The 25,890-nt window shown below is 39.6% G+C and overlaps 1 protein-coding gene and 1 long non-coding RNA gene across 4 annotated transcripts in view; both read right to left on the minus strand.

Annotated features, from left to right (window-relative positions):
* Nucleotides 1-25,890, minus strand: part of LOC113114360 (uncharacterized) — a 575,280-nt gene that overhangs the window by 495,413 nt on the left and 53,977 nt on the right. The window lies entirely within an intron of this gene.
* LOC113114435 (uncharacterized) lies at nucleotides 2,649-4,093 on the minus strand. Of its 2 annotated transcripts, XR_003293719.1 has the most exons (4): nucleotides 3,885-4,093; nucleotides 3,597-3,702; nucleotides 3,009-3,272; nucleotides 2,651-2,824 (listed from the first exon to the last, which is right to left on the minus strand). It is a non-coding gene; the product is annotated as an uncharacterized LOC113114435 (long non-coding RNA). The 2 variants fall into 2 exon arrangements; XR_003293718.1 differs by having other exon boundaries at nucleotides 2,649-3,272.

Here is a 25,890-nt window from a genome sequence, read left to right on the forward strand (position 1 = left end):
TAAAAATATCTAGTATAGCCAAACTATTAATTACATTGCATCTAGATGAATGCAAAGAAATTAATTGACATGCTTTCAAACATGCTTTTTAAATGACACATGAGTTTTGGTAACATGGACAGAGAAAACATTTAATGATCTTCTGCTCAGAAACCTTGTAAAAACTTTAACTTTTACCAGCCATTACCAGCATCTTCAAATTATCTTTTTTTATGTTCAACATAAGAAAGCAACTCATACAGGTTTGGAATGACATGAGGGTGAGTAAATGATGACAGAATTTTCATTTTTGGGGGAACCATCCCATAATTAGATTTGCCACATGGGAACCAAACAGAAATGCAAAATGAGTCTCTCTGTGTGTGTGTGTGTGTGTGTGTGTGTGCGGACAGGGTATTTGTCATGTTGTGGGTTCATAAATCTGTTTACAAAGTCAGAAACAAACAAACAAGCAAATAGCTTCTTTTTATATAGGCTATGGCTATTGAGCCTTCAAATAGCTCTCTGAAACTACACCCGAGATGGCTTGTGCATGTGAAATGAGAAAATTAAAACTTTGTCGTAGAGCTAAACCACATACATTGTTAGAAAGGTCTTGACCCAGAGAGTAACATATGTAAGTATGAAGATTCTACATAGCTCCTGTTTTGAAATACTGACCTTTGAAACATCACCTTGGTGCATATTTGAAGGCTTATAATAAAGCAATAAAAAGGGCTACACACATGGGACTAACTGTTATAGAGAGCTCTTGTCCTCATTTATGATGTAAATATAGTCAACAGCTCTGGATATTGTCCAAATCGGGTTAAAAGTAATTTGAACCCATTTAAATTTAGACATTTAAAATCTGTTTACATAGATATGTTTACAATCCGCCTAAACTCCACACTGTACTCTCAACTCACTATTTGCAATATCCAATTCTAAAGAAATACACGATTTTTTTTTAAACTACAATTCCCTATCGCTACTCAGTGCAGCTTGATACAAATCAAGCACTGCAGTTGTAGTATCTGGTTTGCGAATTAGGGTTGGAAATTAGGGTTGTAAAAAGATATATCTACTGAATATATCAAATATCTAGTACAACCAATCTATTAATTACGCTGCATCTAGATGATTTACGTTAAGAAAATCTAAATATATTTGTTTATTTAAGACTTTTTTAGCCGAAATGTAGAACGCGCAAACCCCGTCCACAAAACAATGCACTTCCGTAACCTTCTGCTACCAAAAATGTATTTCTCTGAATCGAAGGAGAAATGTGCAAAAGTTATATTAACATATCGTATTGAGTTATCTGTTTGTTGTTGTTTTTTCGTGGACAAATGTTTGAATTCATCATTTTAAAAAAAGTGTCTTGTGAATAAAATACTTTTGTACGGAAGTACGTTATGCAAGCCACGTGGTTTCAGCGATAGCAGCCGTAACCACCATGGCAACGAACAACGAACAAACTAAATGTAATATACATTCAATGAAAGAAGAAAGTGAAAAAACGAAAACAGCCAATGGGAAGAAGAGAAAAAATGTGTTAAATTACATAGGCTTGGATCTGGAGAATTTCAAGCCAATAACAGTTATGTAGGAAAATACTGAATGTGGCACACTGTCACATACGGATTATGACTGTAAATTCATTGTATGTCATTTTTTAAGTAAATTACTTTTCATTGACTTTAAATGTGCTGTGAATAAATGCAGAGCACCATGGCTAAAAACATGGCTGTAACTCATAGAGTCAATACACCTCTATGTTCCCTTTTATTTTATGTTTTTACAAACTCATAGTTGCTTCAGAGGATTCAAGATCCAATAATTATTTTCATTTCAACTCAGTCGAAGGGGATTTTGATGGTGAGCTCATAAAAAACAAAACACCTCCCACACATTTGTACATTACAGTAAATAACATATTACATTATGGTAAACACATTTTTTTTTTTTTTAGATTAGATTAGATTCAACTTTATTGTCGTTATGCAGAGTACAAGTACAGAGCTAATGAAATGCAGTTAGCATCTAACAAGAAGTGCAAGAATAAAGTGTTTTATATACATAAAAGTGCAGAGTAAGTAAAGCTATGATATACAGAATGTACAGTGGAGTTGCTATATACAATATTGATCAGAGTATATACAGAATATAAATATGAATGCAATGTAGGGATTGTATGTACATTATGAACAGAGCAATGAAGGATTATATATACATTATGAACAGCAGGAACGTGAGAACAGTGGTAATAAATGCAGTTGGATGAGTGTGCAAAAATATTGTTGAACAATGTATTCTATGCAAAATAACAGTAGTGCAATATTTTTATATAAATATTTTACTGTGCTTGTACAGTAACAATTATAGACAGTTTATTTTTTAATTTTGTACTCATACAGACAGACTAGTGGTGTATATGTATGCTTGTACAGTGCCTAAGCTTAAATAGATCAGACCTAGTAAAACAACATGTCTGCACAAGTAACGCAGTAAAGTAATTATATTATATTATATTATAATACCTTGAATGAGAGCAGCTTACTGCAGTCCTAAAGATTTAAGGAAAACATAGATTTATGGGAGGAAGAGTGATCTTTTTCACAAGTTTAATTAATATTTCATGGACTCAGGCCATGAAATTCTGCAACAATGATTAACCTCGAGGCTTTGAGCTGTCAAGATGTGATAGCAGGTATTCCTCTACATCCTTTTCATCAACAAACATGCGGGTTCCGTGTAATGGATCAACCGCACTTGTCCCAGAGCTTTGCTTCCTCACAAGGCCAAAGTTCGCATCCAATGTGACAATCATATCTCCATCCGCCTGGAAAACAAACACTTACAGTAACACTGGTTTTGTACCCGCACCAGGTTTATACATTTATACTATTACTATTCTATTACAATACTACATAAACAAATTAACTTTTAAGTTTGATATTAATTCAGATTTTATTTCTATGCCATTAATTTAATCAAACAAGAACCACGCTGGAATTATAACCAACCTTTGGACATGCTGGGCATATGGTGCCATCATTTAATAGTGGGCAAATATCAACCAAACTTCTTTGTCGGAAGTGGTGATGCCTAAAATGGGATATGGGGTGTTGCGAAAAACCCTCAACAGAAACCTGACACTCCAGTGACAGAGAAACAGAAAGCTCTAGCAGAGGGATGGAGAAGGCTGTCTGGTCAGAGCCCATACCTCAACAGAGTACAGGTTTCTGGTTCACACGCACACATGGTGACTGTAACGGTGCAGAGCCGTCCTGCCAAATATAAAGAGGAAAATAACATAAAAACATAACCTAGTACTACTATAGAGACTACCATATCAGTATAAATTAAATTAAATGTATGCATTTAGCAGAAGCTTTTATCCAAAGCGACTTACAGTGGATTCAGGCTATACATTTTTACCTATCATGATAGTATATAAACTATAACTATCATGACTTTTTTTTTTTTATTGCATCACAAATTTGATTAATTCCTTAACGGAGATCATTACTCCACATGTGATAGGATTGAATTCCTTAACCTGTCAATAAAATTAAATACATTAAGATTTTGTATCAGGTAAAATGACAAACCTGTGCTGACAATGATCTTCATGTCCTTTGTGTACACAGCATGGGTGCCATGGGCTTCAGGTAAATATAAGAATAACCCCAGGGAGGATGGCTCATAGTAAACATTCTGTAAGAAAGATGGATAGCTCTAATGTTTTTAAAACAACAAACTTGTGACACTAACAGTTGATACTGCATAGTGCTAAAACAATTCGAAGTATCTAATGAATCTGTTGACATTACTGTGAGTTTGCTGTCTGTATGCAAGTATAGCAATAGCAATGTAAGACTGTATGCTACTGTCCTTACATTCCACTTTTCAGGAAGATGCAGTACATTTCTGTGAATCCTCTTCAGGCAAACCTCACAGAACACTGCAGTGGAGCTGCACTCAATGCACCTATAATCAGCATGTTCTCGGCAGACAGCACACTGGGTAGTGATCGGTGCTGAACATTCAAACGTCACCTTAAGCATCTCATCCTTGACTGCATCCCAGTCATGAAGCTCTCTCTTCTTTGCCTTACTGTATGCGCTCTCAGAACAGCTTGGTGTCGCATCATCAGGTTCAGCAGGTTGAGATGTAATAGAAGCGTCTCAAGAGTGGGTCTGTTTGTAGCTGGGCTGGGGAAGACCTTGACTGAGGTAAGAAAACTTCGCAGGGCCAGCGATAGACCTCCTCACCAACTTAATTTTAACGTTCCTGAAACGTGTGGTCATCTTAAGTGCTTTTCCCATATCTGAAATCAAAATATTTGACAATTATTACATAAAGCAAAGTGCAACCCGTACCGTACTTCTTATCACAGCCTAAAAGACAGAAACACATGAGGGAAAATGGGATGCAGTCAGATGAGGGATATTTGGTGCGATAGTTAGATACAGCTAGCTAGATAACTAGATATATAGATTGCAAGATAGATAGATAGATAGATAGATAAATAGACATCGAGCTAGATCTATATCTAAAGATAGATTATATAAATAGATACACAGCTAGCTAGCTATATATATAAACTGCTCAAAAAAATAAAGGGAACACTTGTGGGTTATATTGTGTTGTTAAGTATTCCCTTTATATTTTTGAGAAGGTATATAGATAGAAAGACAGATCCAAAGCTTCCTGATATAGGATCAAATCCAGCCAAGCTTTGTTCAAACCCACAGAACTTTATTTTACACTCTAGTCAAGATCCCAAAGGTTTCCAAACAGCCGTAAAATACGTCTTGTGTTTAATATTTCCCTCAAGTCAATATGGGTTACATTAAGCCTATGATCTGGCTTCAGTGAGGCGTTATCGAGCATTCACAATATGCAATAAGCCTGTAAGAGTGTAATTTTTTTTTAAATGTTTACAGTTTAATTTTGCGTTTAACTAGAAACTAAATTCTCCCATTAGCTTCAGACGTAAATACAGCAACGTTAATGCTCACATAAAGCATACAACGTTAACGTAACGACAGGCTAATAACGTAATATGGCCTAACGTTAGCGATAACGTTTCGCTATACGGTTATCTCATGTCAACAATAATGACACGCAATACGAGTGTACGTATTGTTTTCCATTACAGTTTAAATGCTCGGTTTTATAATTTTAATAGTCTTACCTGAAAATATTAAGCAGCAAATATCGCAACGCTGCCGCTTTCGTCCAGTAGACTTCCGATTACAGGTGAGCAGGAATTCTGGGATTGGATCTGGAGTCTTCTCTTGTATATTTGTGGGTGATCAACCATTTGGATGGATGATCACGGCCTTCTGCGCCTACTAGTAGGCACAGGAGGCCCCTCCTGGCCCATTTCTATGGGCTGATAACCGCTGATAACGCCCCATTCAATCGAGTGATAACGTTCGAATCGGGTGGTCAGAGGCGCGTGAGGACCAAACACAGCAGAAAGGTAGGAAACTTCACTCCTCTTTTTATTTCTCTTTTACTATAGCGAATTATTTTTAGATACGTGATCTGAGTCTTTCATAGAGTTGTAGAGTTATTAGAGAAATAGAGTTATTTTTTACATTCTTTGGTCGAAGTTTTCAGATAGGGACTTCGGAGCATGTTCGCGACTCGGTTGATTCAGATCGGCACTTCGGAGCATGTTCGCGACTCGGTTGATTCAGATCGGCACTTCGGAGCATGTTCGCGACTCGGTTGATTCAGATCTGCACTTCGGGGCCTATTCGCGACTCGGTTGATTCAGATCGGCACTTCGGAGCCTGTTCGGGACTCGCTTGATTCAGATCGGCACTTCGGAGCATGTTCGCGACTCGGTTGATTCAGATCGGCACTTCGGAGCCTGTTCGCAACTCGGTTGACTCAGATCGGCACTTCGGAGCATCTTCGCGACTCGGTTGATTCAGATCGGCACTTCGGAGCCTGTTCGCGACTCGGTTGATTCAGATCGGCACTTCGGAGCATGTTCGCGACTCCGTTGATTCAGATCAGGACTTTGGAGCCAGAAGTGTTTGTCAAACAGTTAATTTGTGATAAATGAATATTTCACCCGAGGCTTTTTTTTTTTACCTGTCAATGTGATTGTTAAATGATTTCAATGACTTTAGGATGTCAATACTTCTTGTACCTCAGTTGCATGTGTTGTGTTTTATGAATTGTGGATGGATTAATAAAAAATAGAAATAAAGTTGAACTTTAATTTTCATGAACTCTTAAATATGATGAAAATAAAAGGTAATATTGCATATAAAATTATATCTAAGTATGAACTAACTTGCGCAATACAGTAAATATTCTTACTCTACCCTAAATCAGTGAAAAAATGTTTGGCTTAGATTACAAAAAAGTGTAGGTCACACATCCTTTCATTATAATGCAACATAGTTTTCTCCTCAGATGAGCATTTAACATCTTTATTATTGTGGGGATTAGTGTGTAAGTGCTCTACACACACACCGGTCAGAGTTTGGGATCAGAATGATTTTTTATGTTTTTTTTTTCTTACTGGAGTTTACAAATCAAAACTGCATTTATTTGATCAAAAATACAGGGAAAAAAACGAAATAATATTATGAAGTAGAACAACATTATTTTTATTTTAATATACATTAAAATCTATTTTATTTCTGAGATTTTCAGCATCATTCCTCCAGTCTTCAGTGTCACATGATCTTCAGAAATCAGAATAATATGATGATTTATTATCAGAGTTGTGCTGCTGAAACTGTGATACTTCTTTCAGGATTCTTTGATCAATGAAAAGTTAAAAAGAAGAGCATTTATTAAAAATAGAAGACTTTTCTAACAATATTCAATACAGTTCAATAGTTTGGGGTCAGTACATTTTTATCCTTTCTTTTTTATAAGAAATTGTATTCTTTATTAGATTTTAGAATCTTTTATTCATGATGTGTTAAATTGATAAGAAGTGATATCAAAGATTAATATTGTTATAAGAGATTTATATTTTGAATAAACGCTGTTCTTTAAAAAAAAAATCATACATCGCAGAATCCTTAAAAAAGTATGGCAGATTCCAAAATAATATTTGATAGCACAACTGTTAATAGTTCTAATAATAAATCATCATATTTTCATGATTTATAAAGATCATGTGACACTGAAGACTGGAGGAATGATGCTGAAAATACAGCTGCACATCACAGAAATAAATTATATTTTAAAGGATATTAAAATATAAAAGATTATTTTATATATTTTATTTTGATCATTTTGAATTATTACTGAAATAAAACCTTTTTTTGTTTCAAACAGTTCATTGAACAATAATAAATGAAGTACCTGAAGCTGACAATGAAGTAAATGTATAATAATTAGCAAAGATGATTAATTTAGTGCTGTAAACGGGCGTGTGAGCGGCGGACACGCGCCGCGGGCGTCAGACGCGTGTGAGGACCAAACGCAGCAGAACGGTAGGAAACTTCACCTCACTTATTATTTCTCTTTTACTATAGCGATTTATTTTTAGATACGTGATCTGAGTCTTTCATAGAGTTGTAGAGTTATTAGAGAAATAGAGTTATTTTTTACATTCTTTGGTCGAAGTTTTCAGATCGGGACTTCGGAGCCTGTTCGCGACTCGGTTGATTCAGATTGGGACTTCGGATCAGGAAGTGTTTGTCAAATAGTTAATTTGTGATAAATGAATATTTGACCTGAGGCTTTTTTTTTTTAACCTGTCGATGTGATTTTTAAATGATTTCAATGACTTTTGGATGTCAATACTTCTTGTACCTCAGTTGCATGTGTTGTGTTTTATGAATTGTGGATGGATTAATCAACTGAGAAATAAAGGTGAACATTAATTATCATGAACTCTTAAATATGATGATGAAAATAAAAGGTAATATTGCATATAAAATTATATCTAAGTATGAACTAACTTGCGCAATACAGTAAATATTCTTACTCTACCCTAAATCAGTGAAAAAATGTTTGGCTTAGATTACAAAAAAGTGTAGGTCACACATCCTTTGATTATGATGCAACATAGTTTTCTCCTCAGATGAGTATTTAACATCTTTATTATTGATCATGTGTCACATGATCTTCAGAAATAAGAATAATATGATGATTTATTATCAGAGTTGTGCTGCTGAAACTGTGATACTTCTTTCAGGATTCTTTGATCAATGAAAAGTTAAAAAGAAGAGCATTTATTTAAAATAGAAGTCTTTTCTAACAATATTCACTACAGTTCAATAGTTTGGGGTCAGTACATTTTTATCCTTTCTTTTTTATAAGAAATTGTATTCTTTATTAGATTTTAGAATCTTTTATTCAGGATGTGTTAAATTGATATAAAGTGATATCAAAGATTAATATTGTTATAAGAGATTTATATTTTGAATAAACGCTGTTCTTTAAAAAAAAAAAAAATTATACATCGCAGAATCCTTAAAAAAGTATCGCAGATTCCAAAATAATATTTGATAGCACAACTGTTAATAGTTCTAATAATAAATCATCATATTTTCATGATTTCTAAAGATCATGTAACACTGAAGACTGGAGGAATGATGCTGAAAATACAGCTGCACATCACAGACATAAATTATATTTTAAAGGATATTAAAATATAAACGATTATTTTATATATTTTATTTTGATAATTTTGAATTATTACTGAAATACGTTTTTTGTTTCAAACAGTTCATTGAACAATAATAAATGAAATACCTGAAGCTGACAATGAAGTTAATGTATAATAATTAGCAAAAATGATTAATTTAATGCTGTAAATGGGCGTGTGAGCGGCGGACACGCGCCAGGGAGCGTCAGAAGCGCATGAGGACCAAACACAGCAGAACGGTAGGAAACTTCACTCCTCTCATTATTTCTGTTTTACTATAGCGATTTATTTTTAGATACGTGTTGTAGTTGTAGAGTTATTAGAGAAATAGAGTTATTTTTTACATTCTTTGGTCGAAGTTTTCAGATCGGCACTTCGGAGCCTGTTCGTGATTCGGTTGATTCAGATCGGCACTTCGGAGCATGTTCGCGACTCGGTTGATTCAGATCGGGACTTCGGAGCCTGTTCGCGACTCGGTTGATTCAGATCGGGACTTCGGAGCATGTTCGCGACTCGGTTGATTCAGATCGGCACTTCGGAGCCTGTTCGCGACTCGGTTGATTCAGATCGGCACTTCGAAGCAAATTTCGCGACTCAGTTGATTCAGATCGGCACTTCGGAGCCTGTTCGCGACTCGGTTGATTCAGATCGGCACTTCGGAGCATGTTCGCGACTCGGTTGATTCAGATCGGCACTTCGGAGCATGTTCGCGACTCGGTTGATTCAGATCGGCACTTCGGAGCCTGTTCGCGACTCGGTTGATTCAGATCGGGACTTCGGAGCATGTTCGCGACTCGGTTGATTCAGATCGGCACTTCGGAGCCTGTTCGCGACTCGGTTGATTCAGATCGGCACTTCGGAGCATGTTCGCGACTCGGTTGATTCAGATCGGCACTTCGGAGCCTGTTCGCGACTCGGTTGATTCAGATCGATCCAAGACGATGACTATTGTTCCATTAAACGGAGCAAACTATCCTACGTGGAAAGTGCAATGTCGGATGGCATTGATGAGGGTCGGAATATGGGACTTAGTAAATGGTATAGAGACTGCTCCATGATCTGATGTAAGTAAGTTAGCAAGTTATATGGCTAAAAGTGATCGTGCACTGGCTACCATTGTATTGTCAATAGAACCGTCTTTGCTCTATTTAATTGGAGAACCGGAAGATCCTACTGTCGTGTGGAAAAAGTTGCAGGACCAATTTCAGAAGAAGACTTGGGCAAACAAACTAGCACTGAGGTGTAAATTGTACTCATTGAAATTGAAAGACGGGGACTCAGTTAAAGAGCACATTGAGGTGATGACTGAAACATTTGATGCACTGTCGGTTGTGGGAGATCCTATCGATGAGGAAGATAGTGTTGTACATTTGTTAGCCAGTTTACCCGACTCATTTAATGTGTTAGTCACGGCACTTGAAGCAAGCGCGGATGTACCGAAAATGGAGATCGTCATGGAACGATTGCTGCATGAAGAACGTAAACTGAGAGAACGTGACGTTGAAAACACCAGCGACATTGCTAAAGCTCTGACTGGAAAACAGTTTGTGCAAGGAAAAGGCCCAAAGTGTCATTACTGCAGAAGGTATGGACATATCAAGCGTGAATGCAGAGAGTTCAACAAAACTGCTGTAAGCACAGACTTCCACAAAGAGAGTAAGAAGGTGAGCTATAAACCTAAAGCAAACAAGGCACGAGTGAAAGAACAAGACAGTGATTCTGATAGTGAGAGTGTTGGATTAATGGTGAGTCATGCACTATCATCAAGTTTTGATGAAAGAATCAATAGCTGGATTGTAGATTCAGGAGCAACCTGTCACATGTGCCTTGATAAGAAACAGTTTGTTGAGTTTAAAAGCCTGGAACCCTCACAAGAAGTAACACTTGGAGATGGTTACTCTGTTAAAGCAACAGGACGTGGAGTCGTGCGGCTGAAGATGACATTGTTTGATGGTAAGACAAAAGACTGCAAGCTGAATGATGTTTTGTATGTTCCACAATTGTCTTACAACTTACTGATTGTGTCCAAGGTAACTCAATTTGGAAAAAAGGTCAAGTTCACAGAGAACAGATGTTACATTATGGATGTTAATCAAAAACTGATTGCTACTGCAACACAAATTGGATGTCTTTATTATGTGAACTGTAAAAAAAGTGATCAAGTGCATGTAACAGAAAATGTGAATTTATATAAAGATACCAAGGAAGAAATCTGGCACCGACACTATGGTCATCTAGGTGTACAAAATCTGAAGAAGCTGTGTAATGAGTGTCTTGTTGATGGTTTTGACTTTGATGTGTCAAAAGGTATAGACTTCTGTGATTCATGTGCTGAAGGAAAGCATCATTGCAGCGAGTTCAAAAGCAGAAATGAAATGAAAGGGAAAATGAATGAAAAATCCTTAAGTAGAGCTAAATATTTTCTGACATTCATTGGAATGGAATGGAAAGCCATGGCAGAAAAATCAACTGGAAGAAAATTAAAAGTCTTACGCACAGATAATGGAGGAGAATATACCTCATCTGAGTTTCAAAACTTCCTGAAAAAAGAAGGAGTTCGACATGAGCTTACAGTACCGAAAACTCCTGAGCAGAATGGAGTAGCTGAATGAATGAACAGAACACTGACGGAGACTGTGAGATCAATGTTAGTGGATGCAAAGTTACCTCAAAAGTTCTGGGCAGAAGCATTATCAACAGCTGTGTATCTGAGAAACAGAAGTCCAACAAAGTCAGTGAAAGGGATGACTCCTTTTGAAGCCTGGACAGGTGAGAAACCAAAGGTCGATCATCTACGTGTGTTCGGATGTACTGTATATGCTCACATACCTAAAGATGGTGAACTGAAGGAGGAAGTGTAGATGCAACAACCTGAAGGTTTTGTTATCAAAGAAAAGGAACATCTAGTGTGTAAACTAAATCGTAGCATCTATGGACTGAAACAATCACCAAGATGTTGGAACATCGTTCTAGATGAAAAACTGAGGAAGATGGGATTTGTCCAAACTACAGCTGATCCTTGCATTTACACTGCAGAAACTGGTGAGATGTTCATTATACCTGTGTATGTTGATGACATTCTCCTGGCTGGAAATAATGATAAACGGATGATGGAGGTGAAGAAAATGCTCTCAAAACACTTTGAGATAAAGGCATTGGGTGAGATAACTCATTTTCTTGGAGTGAAAATTGTCCAAAAACCAGAAGCTGGAGAAATCTGGATAGGTCAGACCACATATACCAAAAATGTGTTGGAGAAGTTCGGAATGGAAAATTCCATGAAGCTTTGAAAAACCGGCAAAAAAATGTCCCCATCAGACAAAGTTTTTTTTGTATAGATATTTCTGAAAACTTAAGGCTTTTTTCTTCATAAAACGAGTTGGACATCCTCACACAAATGTCTGCGTATGGACCAGTTAAATCAGAAGACTAAAATTCGCCTGCAGAAAATAACGATGTCACAACAATAATGAGCCACTCACACCAGGCATAAGGTGTCATGATTCTGCCCTCGTGTCCTTGATTTTTCCTAGTCTTGAGGCAGGATCATGACAGACCCGTGTTTTGTGTACAAGCACATGGCCTTGCCTTTGGGCCATGTGCTTGTGTTGTCTCGTTCCCTTGCCCCGCCCCCCTTGTTAACCTAGTCGTGTCTTGATTGTCCCATCTGTGCCACCTGTCGTGTCTTGATTGTTCCCCTATTTAGCTTTCCTAGTGTGCTCTGTCTTGCGTCGGTTCATTGTACTACTTATGTGTTCTCTGATGTGTTCATCATTCGTGATTGTACCTTGTCCTTGAAACTCCTCGAAGTCTTTTGTCTTGCAGTGAGTGTTTGTTAGTAGTTAGTGTTCAGTCTTTGTTTACCTTGTTTATTGTGTTTTGTAGAATTATTTAGTGTTTACCCTAGCCCTTGTTTTCCCCCTCGTGGGTTTTTATTTTCCCCTTTTTGTATAATAAATCCTGTGTTGAGTTACTTCCTGTCTGCACCTGAGTTCCTCCTTGCCAAAACCCTGACAGAATGAACCGACCAAAAGGGAACTCAGCAGACAGGAGGCAATTCTGGTTATCATCAGCCAGCAAGTGGGATGGTTATGAGGGCTCTCGCCTAGTGGTGTTCCGGGGGACCAGGGGAGGTCGCTCCGGAGCAAGTGGTCGAGAGGAGGAGCCACAGAGGTCCCCCCCACCTACCCAGCTGCCAGCAATCCCAGAGGGTCGTGTCCTGGCCGTGGCAACCCTGGGGAATCAGGCAAGCCCCTCCCAGAGTTCTGAGGTGTCCCCCACAGCCAGCAGTCTCCCCATGAAACGAGGGAGACGGTTTTCATGGGAGTCAGCTTCAGAGTCTTCGGCGTCCGAGGCTGCCCTGCCCGAGACCAAACTCCCCCAACCCGCCTCTGACCCAGCTGTAGCCTCTGCACCGCGCCCGAGGAGGAAGAGGAGGAAGAAGGGGCCTGCCGGTCCTGTGACCCTGTCTCCTCCCGTGCCAGCAGCGGTGGGCGTGCCCGAGCCAGCAGCGGTGAGCGTGCCCGAGCCAGCAGCGGTGAGCGTGCCCGAGCCAGCAGCGGTGAGCGTGCCCGAGCCAGCAGCGGTGAGCGTTGGCATGCCCGAGCCAGCAGCGGTGAGCGCTGGCATGCCCGAGCCAGCAGCGGTGAGCGTTGGCATGCCCGAGCCAGCAGCGGTGAGCGTGCCCGAGCCAGCAGCGAAGAGCGCTGGCGTGCCCGAGCCAGCGGCGGTGAACGTGCCCGAGCCAGCAGCGGTGAGCACTGGCGTGCCCGAGGCGGCAAAGAAGAAAACCGTATTCAAGTCGGCAGTCGTTAGAGCGGAGGACAGAGCCGCGGCCGACTCTGCAGCAAAGACTCTTGTACAGTCGGTCTCATCTCATAAGGAGATGCCTATTATCCTTGCTGCTAAAGCCTTTTCTGATTATTTGTCCCGTCTTGTCCAAATTTTAGAAATCCCCGTCAGTCCTGTCTTGTCCCCTGACCCTGTCCCCAGAAGTCCCAAGTGTCCAGCCGTTGTCTCCCCGTGTCCTGTTGATGTGGCCCCGTGTCCTGTTGATGTGGCCCCGTGTCCTGTTGATGTTGCCCCGTGTCCTGTTGATGTAACCCCGTGTCCTGCTGTTGTGGCCCCGTGTCCCGTTAATGTCCCCCCGTGTCCTGTGGTCCCCCCGTGTCCAGTAGATGTTGTCCCCCCGGGTCCAGTAGATGTCGTCTCCCCGCGTCCCGTAAGTCTTGCCCTGCGTCCCGTAAGTGTTGCCCCGCGTCCCTTGTCTGCTCCTGTCATGTCCCCTGTCAGTTGTCCCGAGACCCCTCCCCGCCCCTCACCACCCAGACCTGCCCGTACCCCCCGTCGTCAGCCTTCGTCCTGTCCTCCTAAGATTCCTACCCCTCCCACCCGCCCTGGTCTGTCCCCCATGAACTTTGTGGTCCCGCCCCCTCCCCTTCCCTGTTTGTTTTTTTTGATTTGTCACCCCAACCCTGCCGACGTGTATTCATGTCTGCCTTTGTTATTATTTGTCATGTCTTGTTGGTTTGTGTCGGTGTCCCAGTCCGTCATGTCAGTCATGTCTCGTGTTTGATGTTCCCTTGAGGAGCGTCTGGAAGCCGCTCCTTAAGGGAGGGGTTCTGTCATGATTCTGCCCTCGTGTCCTTGATTTTTCCTAGTCTTGAGGCAGGATCATGACAGACCCGTGTTTTGTGTACAAGCACATGGCCTTGCCTTTGGGCCATGTGCTTGTGTTGTCTCGTTCCCTTGCCCCGCCCCCCTTGTTAACCTAGTCGTGTCTTGATTGTCCCATCTGTGCCACCTGTCGTGTCTTGATTGTTCCCCTATTTAGCTTTCCTAGTGTGCTCTGTCTTGCGTCGGTTCATTGTACTACTTATGTGTTCTCTGATGTGTTCATCATTCGTGATTGTACCTTGTCCTTGAAACTCCTCGAAGTCTTTTGTCTTGCAGTGAGTGTTTGTTAGTAGTTAGTGTTCAGTCTTTGTTTACCTTGTTTATTGTGTTTTGTAGAATTATTTAGTGTTTACCCTAGCCCTTGTTTTCCCCCTCGTGGGTTTTTATTTTCCCCTTTTTGTATAATAAATCCTGTGTTGAGTTACTTCCTGTCTGCACCTGAGTTCCTCCTTGCCAAAACCCTGACATAAGGTTTAACTGATTTTTTTTTAGTTTTTGATTTGCGTAGAATGCAAATTTTGTAGAACTTGAGAAATAGATAAAGATCAAATAAAATACAGGTAATGGAAAAAGAGTGTGCTTCCACAAATAAAATAATTTCTTTAAACACCGTTTTTTCTTAGGGTTTCAAGGACTTTAAATACTCTAAAGGACTAATCTAAACAAAATAAATTAAGAACAAAAATAAATGTATATTCTGCTATTTATGCCAATACTTGTTTTTAACCTGGGTTACACACTTCCCAGTAGTGCATGCACTAAGCAGAAATGACATAAACCCACATATCTTTACAGATAGCCAAGTATAAAACACAAATGCAGTTAGAACCCACATACATTCATTAACAATTTACCTGCTTAGTAGGCCTTATAAAAGCCTGGGCTGGCTTCAGTAAGTGAACTGAACAAACGAGTTACCCTCAGAAGAGTAGCAGGCGACGAGTGTTGCTACTGAACCGTCTAAGCACCGTGTCCTTCCATTCGCTTGTGCATTTGCATGTAAAGTCTTTCTCGAATGCAAGCTGCACTAACCTGGCCTTTCTCTCGTGTAGCATTGTGCGTCTGTGCTCCGAAAAAAACACTTTTCAGAGTGGAGAATGAATTCTCACACATTGCTGTGGATGCACCAAATGACAATGCATGTTTGAAAGCAGTCAGCACACTGGGCATGGCAATCAGATGGTTGTGGTACGTTGAGATGATGTGCTGTATGGTCCAGTCTCCCTGCATTGCTTGACAGGTCGAGAATATGCTTCACAGCTTTCACATCAAGAAAGTTATCAGCCTCTGGATTTAGTGCTGCAAGTGCACTGGCAGTTGTGAGTTGTGCTCGCTGAATCTACGCTCCAGTTCCCCAACCACCGAATCAATAGTGTTGTAGTACAATCTCCGAAGTTCAGTTTCCACGTCACCATCACCTCTGTGTCCTCCTGTAGGCCCTGTAACGATGTAACCATCCATCCGTGTGCTCTCTATGCGTCTCCGCTTTGGCCCGGGTCTCAGTGACTCGCTGGTGTGCGTGGCAGTATCCAGCATCTGCTTAAACACTTCATCACAACGGAGTTTTTTAACACATCCTTTTGCACTCGCCACAATACTTAAACCTGTCAACAAGTCAGTGTCCTCTCTCTGAAGAAGCTTGTTCGGTGGGTCCAATAGAGTAAGGACTCTTTGGGTTAAGTTGGCAAGGAACATGAAACTTGGCTCAGATATCTCACGCAGCAGACCTGTAGCTTCCATTCTCGTCTCTGAGCCATAGTTCAGCACAGTGTCACCATCGGTCAGAATCGATTTTATGTCATTAAATGACTTAAGAATGACTGATACAGTGGGAAGATGCCCTGTCCAACTCTGCTCCAGTAGACGTTTAAGATGAACTTGTACAGGGAATCGCACACCTGGAAAAACTCTGAAAGTGCGTTCTCTGCAGACATGCCATGAACAACAACCAAATGCAACTGATGGTTAAGTCAGTGCACATATGGCATCTCACGTCCAAGTCTGTCCTGTAGAATTTTCTGAACACCACCACGTTTCCCCGACATAAGTGCCCGCTCCATCATATTCTTGACTCAGAATTTTTGAGCTATCCAAGCCAACCTTGTTAAGCTCAGAATGGTGTCAGTCAATGCCTGTCGGTCACCTTTCTGAGCCGTAGCGATGCACAGCAGACGCTCTGTAACTTCGTAAGACTCATTCACAAATCGAAGCACAATCAATATATTTTCACATCCTGTGAGGTCACGCGTCCCATCAACTTTCAAAGTCTAATAGGACTCCCCAACTTCCTCCACTATAGCCTCTGTCACCACATTACTGAGTGTTCTTATAAGTTCATTTTGCATATCATGACAGGTGTAAGTGGCATTGAGAGGGATTGTCTTCACCACATTAGCCAATTCAGGATCCTTTTGGATAGTGTAATAAAGCATGGAAAGGAAAAGTCCAGACCCCCCTTCCGACATGTCATCAAAAGCGTCAATCTTCCCCCGTAGTGGCAACTGGTTTTCAACCAAGAACCCAACCACATCTATTAGAGAGGACACATAATACCGTTTTTTCCTGAGTTGATCTGCATTGACAAGCGTTGATACCTCATACGCATCTCCCTCTCCTTCCACATTGCATAGCAAGACAGGTGGTCCCTCGAAGTTTCATGTTTATGAAATCCACGGTCTTTGGCCATAGATTGTTTCCAGTTACGATATCTCACAGACGCGAAGGCATCCAATGTTCCAGATTTTCTAGTAAAGCTGAACATCCATTGGTTGACAGGAAAAACAAAATACTGCATCTGCCTTGACACTGTACTCCAACCACACTCTGTTGTGAAACCATTTATCAACGAATGATCGCCCCTTACCACTGTAAACTGTTATAGGATACTGTTTTAACACAATTTGGACAGGCCTGTCAGTCACGATATCATCAACTGCTGTCCGCTGACTCGAAGGACTTGAAGATTGTTGGTCTATGGCTGTGCTAGTTGAATCTTTTGGCGGTTGTCCGGAGTTAGCATTCGCAGATGTAGGGCCAGCTGGGCTCTCATAGACCGTGGTACTGGTGGTCGTGGCCGGAGTATCTAAGTCTACTGATTGACGAGCCTGCGGAGGTCTAAACCATTTTTGTTAATCCATTTTTTTTTTTTACAATTAGCTGCTAACAAATGTCTATAATATAGACGGAAGATGGACAAACTGTTTTTCAAATTGAAATGGATTTTGCGCTCCCGCTGCAAATCAAATGTAACAAGTTGACCAATAAGCATTCACCATGACGAAGCAGTAACGTGCCATGAACAACCAAAATTATGAAAATTATTTTATTTTATTTAAGTTATTTAAGCAGCCATATCACCCTGGAGCCCAAGACCGGATTCCCACTGAAGCTAAGCAGGGCTGAGCCTGGTCAGTACCTGGATGGGAGACCTCCTGAGAACACTAGGTTGCTGCTTGAAGAGGTGCTAGTGAGGCCAGCAGGGGGTGCTCACCCTGTGGCCTGTGTGGGTCCTAGCGCCCCAGTGTAGTGATGGGGACACTATACTGTCAACAAGCACCATCCTTCGGATGAGACCTTAAACAGAGGTCCTGACTCTCTGTGGTCATTAAAAATCCCAGGATGTCTTTCGTAAAGAGTAGAGGTGTGACCTCGGCATCCTGGCTAAATTCGCCAATTGGCCTCTGACCATCATGGCCTCCTAACAATCCCCATATGTACTGATTGGCTTCATCACTCTGTCTCCTCTCCACCAGTAAGCTGGTGTGTGGTGAGCGTTCTGGCGCACTATGGCTGCCGTCGCATCATCCAGGTGGATGCTGCACACTGGTGGTGGATGAGGAGATACCCCTTGACTATGTAAGCGCTTTGAGTGTCTAGAAAAGCGCTATATAAATGTAAATAATAATAATAATTATTATTATTATTAATTTACAGTTTGAACATTTAATATTAAAATCAGGGCTTGAAAACGAAAAAAAAAAATTCAATTGGTTCACTCCGAGCAGAATCCATATTTTAACGTTTCTGTTCTGCGTTCCTCTGATATTATTACCGTTCCGAAACCGGTTCGGGAGGAAGAAATACCGGTTAATAACGTTATTTTTTAAAAACAATATTTTTTTGCCTATTATTTGCCTAATAATAATAATTTAATAATAATAATAATAATAATAAAGTATAGCGTAAGGAAAAAAATAGAGATCTAACGCTTACACTTTACAGCTTGCACCAGATTTTGTCCAAATGTAAGATAGGCCTACTTAAAAAAAAAAAAACTCTCAACACTTTAAAAGTATTTTTAAGATATTTAAAAATTTTTGCTGCATTGTTAAAAAATAAATAAATAAATAAATAAATAAAACACTCGTAAAAGATTGTTTCGAGAGTAAAAAAAAAAAAAAAAAAGTTAAGTCGGGGCTCATTGCATTTTTATTAGCCCTATTACTTTCTGAAATAATGAAGGCTAAAATGCCTGTAGTCTAAAGCAAAATTTTAAAAATATATATTTTAGTTCCCCTCACTCCAAAAAAAAAAAAAAAAAAAAAATCATTTAACAGTATTTATAAAAGAACAAGAATTACAAATATAAGAAGCTATAGCAATATTAACGACAAACCAAAAACTAATTAATTTAGACTAAAACGAAACTGAAACCAACATTGGTTTTCTCACTTGACACAAAATCAAAGTTTCCGTATGTGCGATGTATTTGAATAACAAAATGATTATATAAAAAAATAACCTAATATTTGTAAACATTTTGTGTCTGCATTGTCTATTTCTGAATGAAATAATTGTTTTCTCTAAAAAACGTATGTATATATACGTTCATTCAGAAATAGACAATGCAGACACAAAATGTTTACAAATATTAGGTTATTTTTAAATATTTAAAAAAGGTTTTCCTGCATGGTTATATATATATATATATTTCTTGCCATCGTTAAATCTTTCTCAGACGTTTCCATTTGGTTAGCGCATCTATCTGTGCATGATGGTGCCCAATGACTCTGCCGGGTGGAGCTTCTCAAAGTTAGGAATAATCAAAGGAGAGCTGCGGTCCTCGGTTGGGCAGAAAAAGGGTAAGCATGCTGGCGCTTGAGTGTAGAGACCGCGTGGGATGGATTTTTCTGTCCCGCTCCCGCAAGATTTTATCCCGCTGGGGCAAAAATATGTTATTTTCTCCCGCTCCCACGCGCAAAATCCCGCGGGTAAAGTATACGTTTTTTTTTAATCCATTGCATATTCTGCCTGCTACTCTGTTATTTTTTTTTTTTCAATTGCTCCCCTGTTGAATATAAATGTAAAAAAAAAAACAAATGTTTCGTTTTATTTGCATTTAATTAAATGGATGAAAGGAACGAACAAGAAACTTAAGAAAATAGAACATAGAAATACAGTAAAAAAGTAAGAATAGAGTTTATTTCATGTTCAAAGGAAAATTAGCCTATAGCCATACTGCTTAAGAATCCCTTCTTTTCTTCAAACATTAAACGAAAAAAAAAATAGACCAATTTTAAATATTTAACAAAAGTATTACTTTGCATTGCAGTGTTACTTTGATTTGCTTTGCTTAATCTCGGAAACTCTTGATATCGCCTTTTCCACCACTGGATCTCTCGCTATTTCGGAATGGAATTACACGTCGCTGTCCATGGTTTCATCAGCATCCTCCCATTCCGCAAAGTCTATTTTATTTTATTTTAGTCTATTATAAATAAAGGTTTATCTGTTTTTAGTAATTTTATTTTGCTAGATATTTGCATCTTGTGGGAGTCCCGCAAATAACTTTATTTTCCCGCAACCCGCACACAATAATATCATTCACCAATCAAATATTGTCCCGCGACGCACTCGGTTGCGCTGGGTCCCGCGGTACTCCCAGGTCTCTACTCTACTTGAGTGTCGAATGCACATCCACCAACGCCTAAAAAAAATGCCCTTTTTGCGCTGCGTCATCAGGCCCAATTTGGTTTTAATCCGGCCCTGAAGGAGGTGCATTGCCATTGAGACTTGATTGAGTTCACAGCTGAGCGGACATTTCACTTGCTTGCTTCAGCATCACATTTGTGAATGCTGTACTGCTGGAATTCGTGATTGGTTGACGGCAAATTTCAAACATTAAACAGAACGATAAAATAACCGGTTTATGTCCATTTCAAATTTTCGATTCTGTTCGGAACTAAAAAAAAAATCATTTAGTTTATGTTTCTGGTTCTGTTTCTGTCAAAATATCGTTCGTTTCGTTTCGCGTCTCCAATACGCATTAATCCACAAATGAATTAAGCTGTTAACTTGTTTAATGTGTCTGACACTCCCTCTGAGTTAAAACAAACCAATATCCCGGAGTAATTCATTGACTCAAACAGTACACTGACTGAACTGCTGTGAAGAGAGAACTGAAGATGAACACCGAGCCGAGCCAGATAATGACTCGTTCACGAGTCAAGAACCGTTTCTGTCAGACGCGTCCGATTCGTGAACCGACCCAGATAGCAAATGACATGTGGCCCAGTTCTGGCCCACATCTCCCATATTCTTCTGGCCCACATACCGCGCGGAATGACGGCGATGACTCAACCTGAGTCTGGCTGACATATGTCAGCCACAACTGAACCAGATCTGGGCCACATCTCAGAAATGGTGTGGGTGACATCTGGGCCAGAACTGGCCCAGTTTTGTCTGACAGAAGTCAGCCACAACTGTACCAGATCCATGCCGCATCTCACAAATGGCATGGGCGACACCTGGCCCAGATGTCAACCACGCCATTTCTGAGATGTGGCCCAGATCCGTCCCAGTTGTGGCTGACTTCTGGGTTAGATATGGCCCATATTTACCCTTTCTAGACACAAAAGAATATGTAATTCATCCAGAATAAAGAAAACACTCATGTAGTTTAAACTGCTTTATTAAAATATAAAAATTAGACAAATTAATATACATACATGAATACAATATATATATATATAAAACAAATACATTTACATTATTACAAAATAAAAAATACAGATAAATATTTATAAATATAGTTAAATACACATTAACATTACATTTACATTTAGCAGAAACTTTTATCCAAAGCAACTTACAAATGAGGACAATGGAAGCAATCAAAATCAACAAAAGAGCAATGATATACAGGTGCTGGTCATATAATTAGAATATCAAAAAGTTGATTTATTTCACTAATTCCATTCAAAAAGTGAAACTTGTATATTATATTTATTCATTACACATAGACTGATATATTTCAAATGTTTATTTCTTTTAATTTTGACGTTTATAACTGACAGCTAAGGAATATCCCAAATTCAGAAGCGGCAGAGAGGAGCGAGTATGAGAAACATTCAGATACACAAGCTGATTCAGTCTTCTGAACTGGGAGTAGCGAACATGCATTATAAACTTCTTTCAAATTAGAATCTGTTGGGGAGATAAAATGTGCAAGATAACGTATATGTACTAATAAAAACATCAAACAAAAAACATCAAACAAAAAAACGTATCTTTTACTCTCCAGTACTGAAAGCAGAACTGATAAGGGAGCCCTTGATACTGTGACAAAGCTCTTTCAAATTAACATTACCTTTTTTGCAGTGGCGGTAGTTTGTATGTCCATCTATAGTTGCCATCATCTAAGGTCTTTTGAGTACTGGTATCATCTGAAGACCTCACAAGTCCTGCGCTGTGCAGTTTCTAATAACCCTGGGATGGACATTTGCAGAAACAGGAAGGCAAAGGGAGAAAGATTAGCATAGCTGCTGTTCATATCATTTCAGGCAATGTGCACTTTTTACTATTTCATCAATGGAGTACATTACTCCAGTCTTCAGTGATACATCTTCAGAAATCATTCTAATATGATGATTTACTGCTCAAGAAACATTTCTGATTATGATCAACGTTAAAATACAGACGTGCTGAATTATTTTTTTGTTGGATTCGTTGTTACAAAAACTCCAAACATTTGAATGTTAGTGTTACATGCATCAAATTGTTCAAAATCATCTGTTTCAAACAGTGTTCCTGTAGCTCAACTGGTAGAGCACTGCGCTAACAAGCAACAAGTGCAAGGTTGGGGGTTCGATTCCCCGGGAAAACATGATATGTAAAAACTGATAGCCTGAATGCACTGTAAGTCGCTTTGGATAAAAGCGTCTGCAAAAATGCATAAATAAATGCAGGTCTTTTGAACTTTGTATTCATCTGTGAATCCTGAAAAATAAAATGCATCACGGTTTCCACAAAAAAATGAAGCAGCACAACTGTTTGAACGCTGATAATAAGTTTCTTGAGCAGCAAATCAGCATTTCTGAGGGATCCATGTGACACTTAAGACTGGAGGAATGATGCTGAAAATACAGCTGCACATCACAGGAATAAATTAGTTTATAATGTATTCACATAGAAAACAGCTATTTTAAATTGTAATAATATTTCACAATATTACTCTTTTTCAGATTTTAATCAAATAATTACTACAGAGGTGAACAGAAGATAATTATTACAAATTGTATCAACTTCAAGCTTTTGAACACTAGTGTACTGTATATTTGAGGTTTGACTTACTGTACTAGTCTTGTGGTCAATAGCATCTTGGAGATGTTGTCTTACAGTAGGTTTACTGCGACTCTGCTGGATGCAGCAGGCCATCAGCTCTGAAGAATCTAGGAACAAAACAAGCAATTTGACACAGAGCCAACAATATTTAGTCTGCAGTTCCAGGTTTATTAGATGGAAACAAGCAAGAGCAGGTGAAATGCAAAAAATAAATAAATAAAATAACAGATTCATTGTGATATATGTTGTGGAAAAAAATGCATATTAGGTTACTTAACCTTTTCAGCGCTTCCTACATCTCTGTCAGCAGCTCCCTTCAGAAATATTGAAATCTTGGACACTCCCTTCTGTTGTAGAAGGATTATTTTGTCACTCTTGAAATCGCAGAACAGTTTTATGTTTACCATAAAAGATCAAAACAACTTTAGTTTTCTGCCAATTTTCGCGCTCCTTAATAACGTGACGTCATCGATAAACAGTAAAGTGTAAATGTTAAGGTTAAATAAATTAAGCAATTTCCAATCATCCATTGAAAGATTACCAACAAAACAGTCAAAAGCTATCATCTACAGATGAAGATTTGATTAAAAGCCCAAACTTTAATAAATAAGAGCACAATAGAGTTATCATACCTGACGATACGTCGTCTGAAAACGGTAGAAATGCTAACGGACTTTTTCGAAGACATTAAACCATTCCTATAAAGTAAATAAACAACAGAAGCGAGTCAAATACAAGTAAGAGAAGTGTCAACAACAGTTACAAGTAATATTTGTGTGATTTTATGGACTTAACTCACCTGAAAACAGTGAAATCAGCGAGAAACGGGGTGTTTCCTCGTGACATTTGCAGTGTTGCGCTCCGTTTCCATGGCAACTCCATCCGGTCCGCGCGCACGCCCATGAAAGCACGTCACGAATTAAAAGTCACACACTTACGTTACATAAATAAACATATGAATAAACATATGCCCCTTATTTTTTTCTGTAAGAGGGGGCGCGTCCATTTGTAAATTTAATGTGTCTGGCTTTCGGTGTCATTCCAGTTATATTAGCTGTACAAACAGCTTGTTTTGCTGTTTACTGTTGCAAACTGCTGTATCTTACTACGTTATTTTTAATGTATTGTCTTAATTATGAACGTACTGGTTTGTAGTGCAAACCCTGACAGCAAGCAGTTTCGGTCCAGATTCGGCCCACTTCTGGCCCGCATGGATTTCATGCGGGCCAGATGTGGGCCGGATCTGGGCCGACACTATGTTGCTGTCTGGGAACAGTTTTACCGTTTACTGCACTTTGTTCTTCTTGTTATTTCCCTACAACCATGACCATAAATCTCACACATGTACATACAATTGCTTGGTGGATAGAATTAGATCACTACATAATTCAAAATGTCATTCAATTAATGTCATTCACAAAAGTGTGTGTGTGTGTGTGTGTGTGTGTGTGTGTGTGTGTGTGTGTAAGGTGCATCTTGAAGAAATGTGAATATCATGAAAAAAGTGAATTTTTCATATATTCTAAAGATTCATAATTATTTTTTTTTTTGATGACTAGAGCTTAATTTAATGAATGTAATTATTGCATTTAAAAGTATATAAAAGGAGTTAAACAAATATTATTTAATTATTTAAAATGATTTTTAAATAATCAATTAATGACCTTGCTGTTCCAAGCTAACCTGTCATTAGTGGCAAGCAAGACACATTTGCAAAATTTTCTAGGATTATGTATCTTAACATGCACTTTTTAATAAAAAAAAAAATATATAATTTAGGGGTGTCATATTAATGCACAACAAAGCATAAAACATTTGTAGTGGTTCCGAAAAAGTTCAAGGACATGGTGTCACACCAGAGGACATGGTACAAAAATGTAAAAAAATCGAATAACATTGCAGCTTCATAACAGGTCCGTGTAGGTCAAATAAATGTGTGTATGTATTTATATTACGTGTCCTAAAATATTATGGGCGTCCAGTACTCAAAATAGTTTTAGAACCACTGACTGGTAAAGAAAGGTGATCTGCCAGGACGTGTCTTCAGAAAATGGCACATCTGGTCACCTGGTATAGGCCATATCTGGCCCACATACAACAAGCCAGAACTCAACCTAAAACCGGTTTGTCACACACAGGCCAGATCTGGCCCACACACAGCAAGCCACGACTCAAATTAAAGCCGGTTTGTCACACACGGGCCAGATCTGGCCCACACACAGCAAGCCACGACTCAAACTAAAGCCGGTTTGTCACACACGGGCCAGATCTGGCCCACACACAGCAAGCCACGACTCAAACTAAAGCCGGTTTGTCACACACGGGCCAGATCTGGCCCACACACAGCAAGCCACGACTCAAATTAAAGCCGGTTTGTCACACACGGGCCAGATCTGGCCCACACACAGCAAGCCACGACTCAAACTAAAGCCGGTTTGTCACACACGGGCCAGATCTGGCCCACACACAGCAAGCCACGACTCAAACTAAAGCCGGTTTGTCACACACGGGCCAGATCTGGCCCACACACAGCAAGCCACGACTCAAACTAAAGCCGGTTTGTCGCAAACGGGCCAGATCTGGCCCACACACAGCAAGCCACGACTCAAATTAAAGCCGGTTTGTCACACACGGGCCAGATCTGGCCCACACACAGCAAGCCACGACTCAAACTAAAGCCGGTTTGTTGCACACGGGCCAGATCTGGCCCACACACAGCATGCCACAACTCAAACTAAAACCGGCTTGATGTGTGTGGGCCAGAGATGGCCCATATAACCTCTGCCGCTGCCAGAACTGAGCCAGATGTGCCATAGTTGGCCCAGATGAGGCCCGGATATGTATGCTATCTGGGGAGGAGCTGATGATACTGCGCATGTGTGATTTAGCGTGAAGCAAACCGACACACAGAGCGTCTGAAACGAACTGATTCTTTTGGTGATTGATTCTGAACTGATGTGTTAATGTTATGATGAGCCCATGTGCAGTCAACGCCAATGACGCCATTGCATCGATCGCAAAAGAATCGG

The sequence above is a fragment of the Carassius auratus genome, chromosome 14, assembly GCF_003368295.1.
Source record: "Carassius auratus strain Wakin chromosome 14, ASM336829v1, whole genome shotgun sequence".
In the NCBI taxonomy this organism is placed as follows: Eukaryota; Metazoa; Chordata; class Actinopteri; order Cypriniformes; family Cyprinidae; genus Carassius; species Carassius auratus.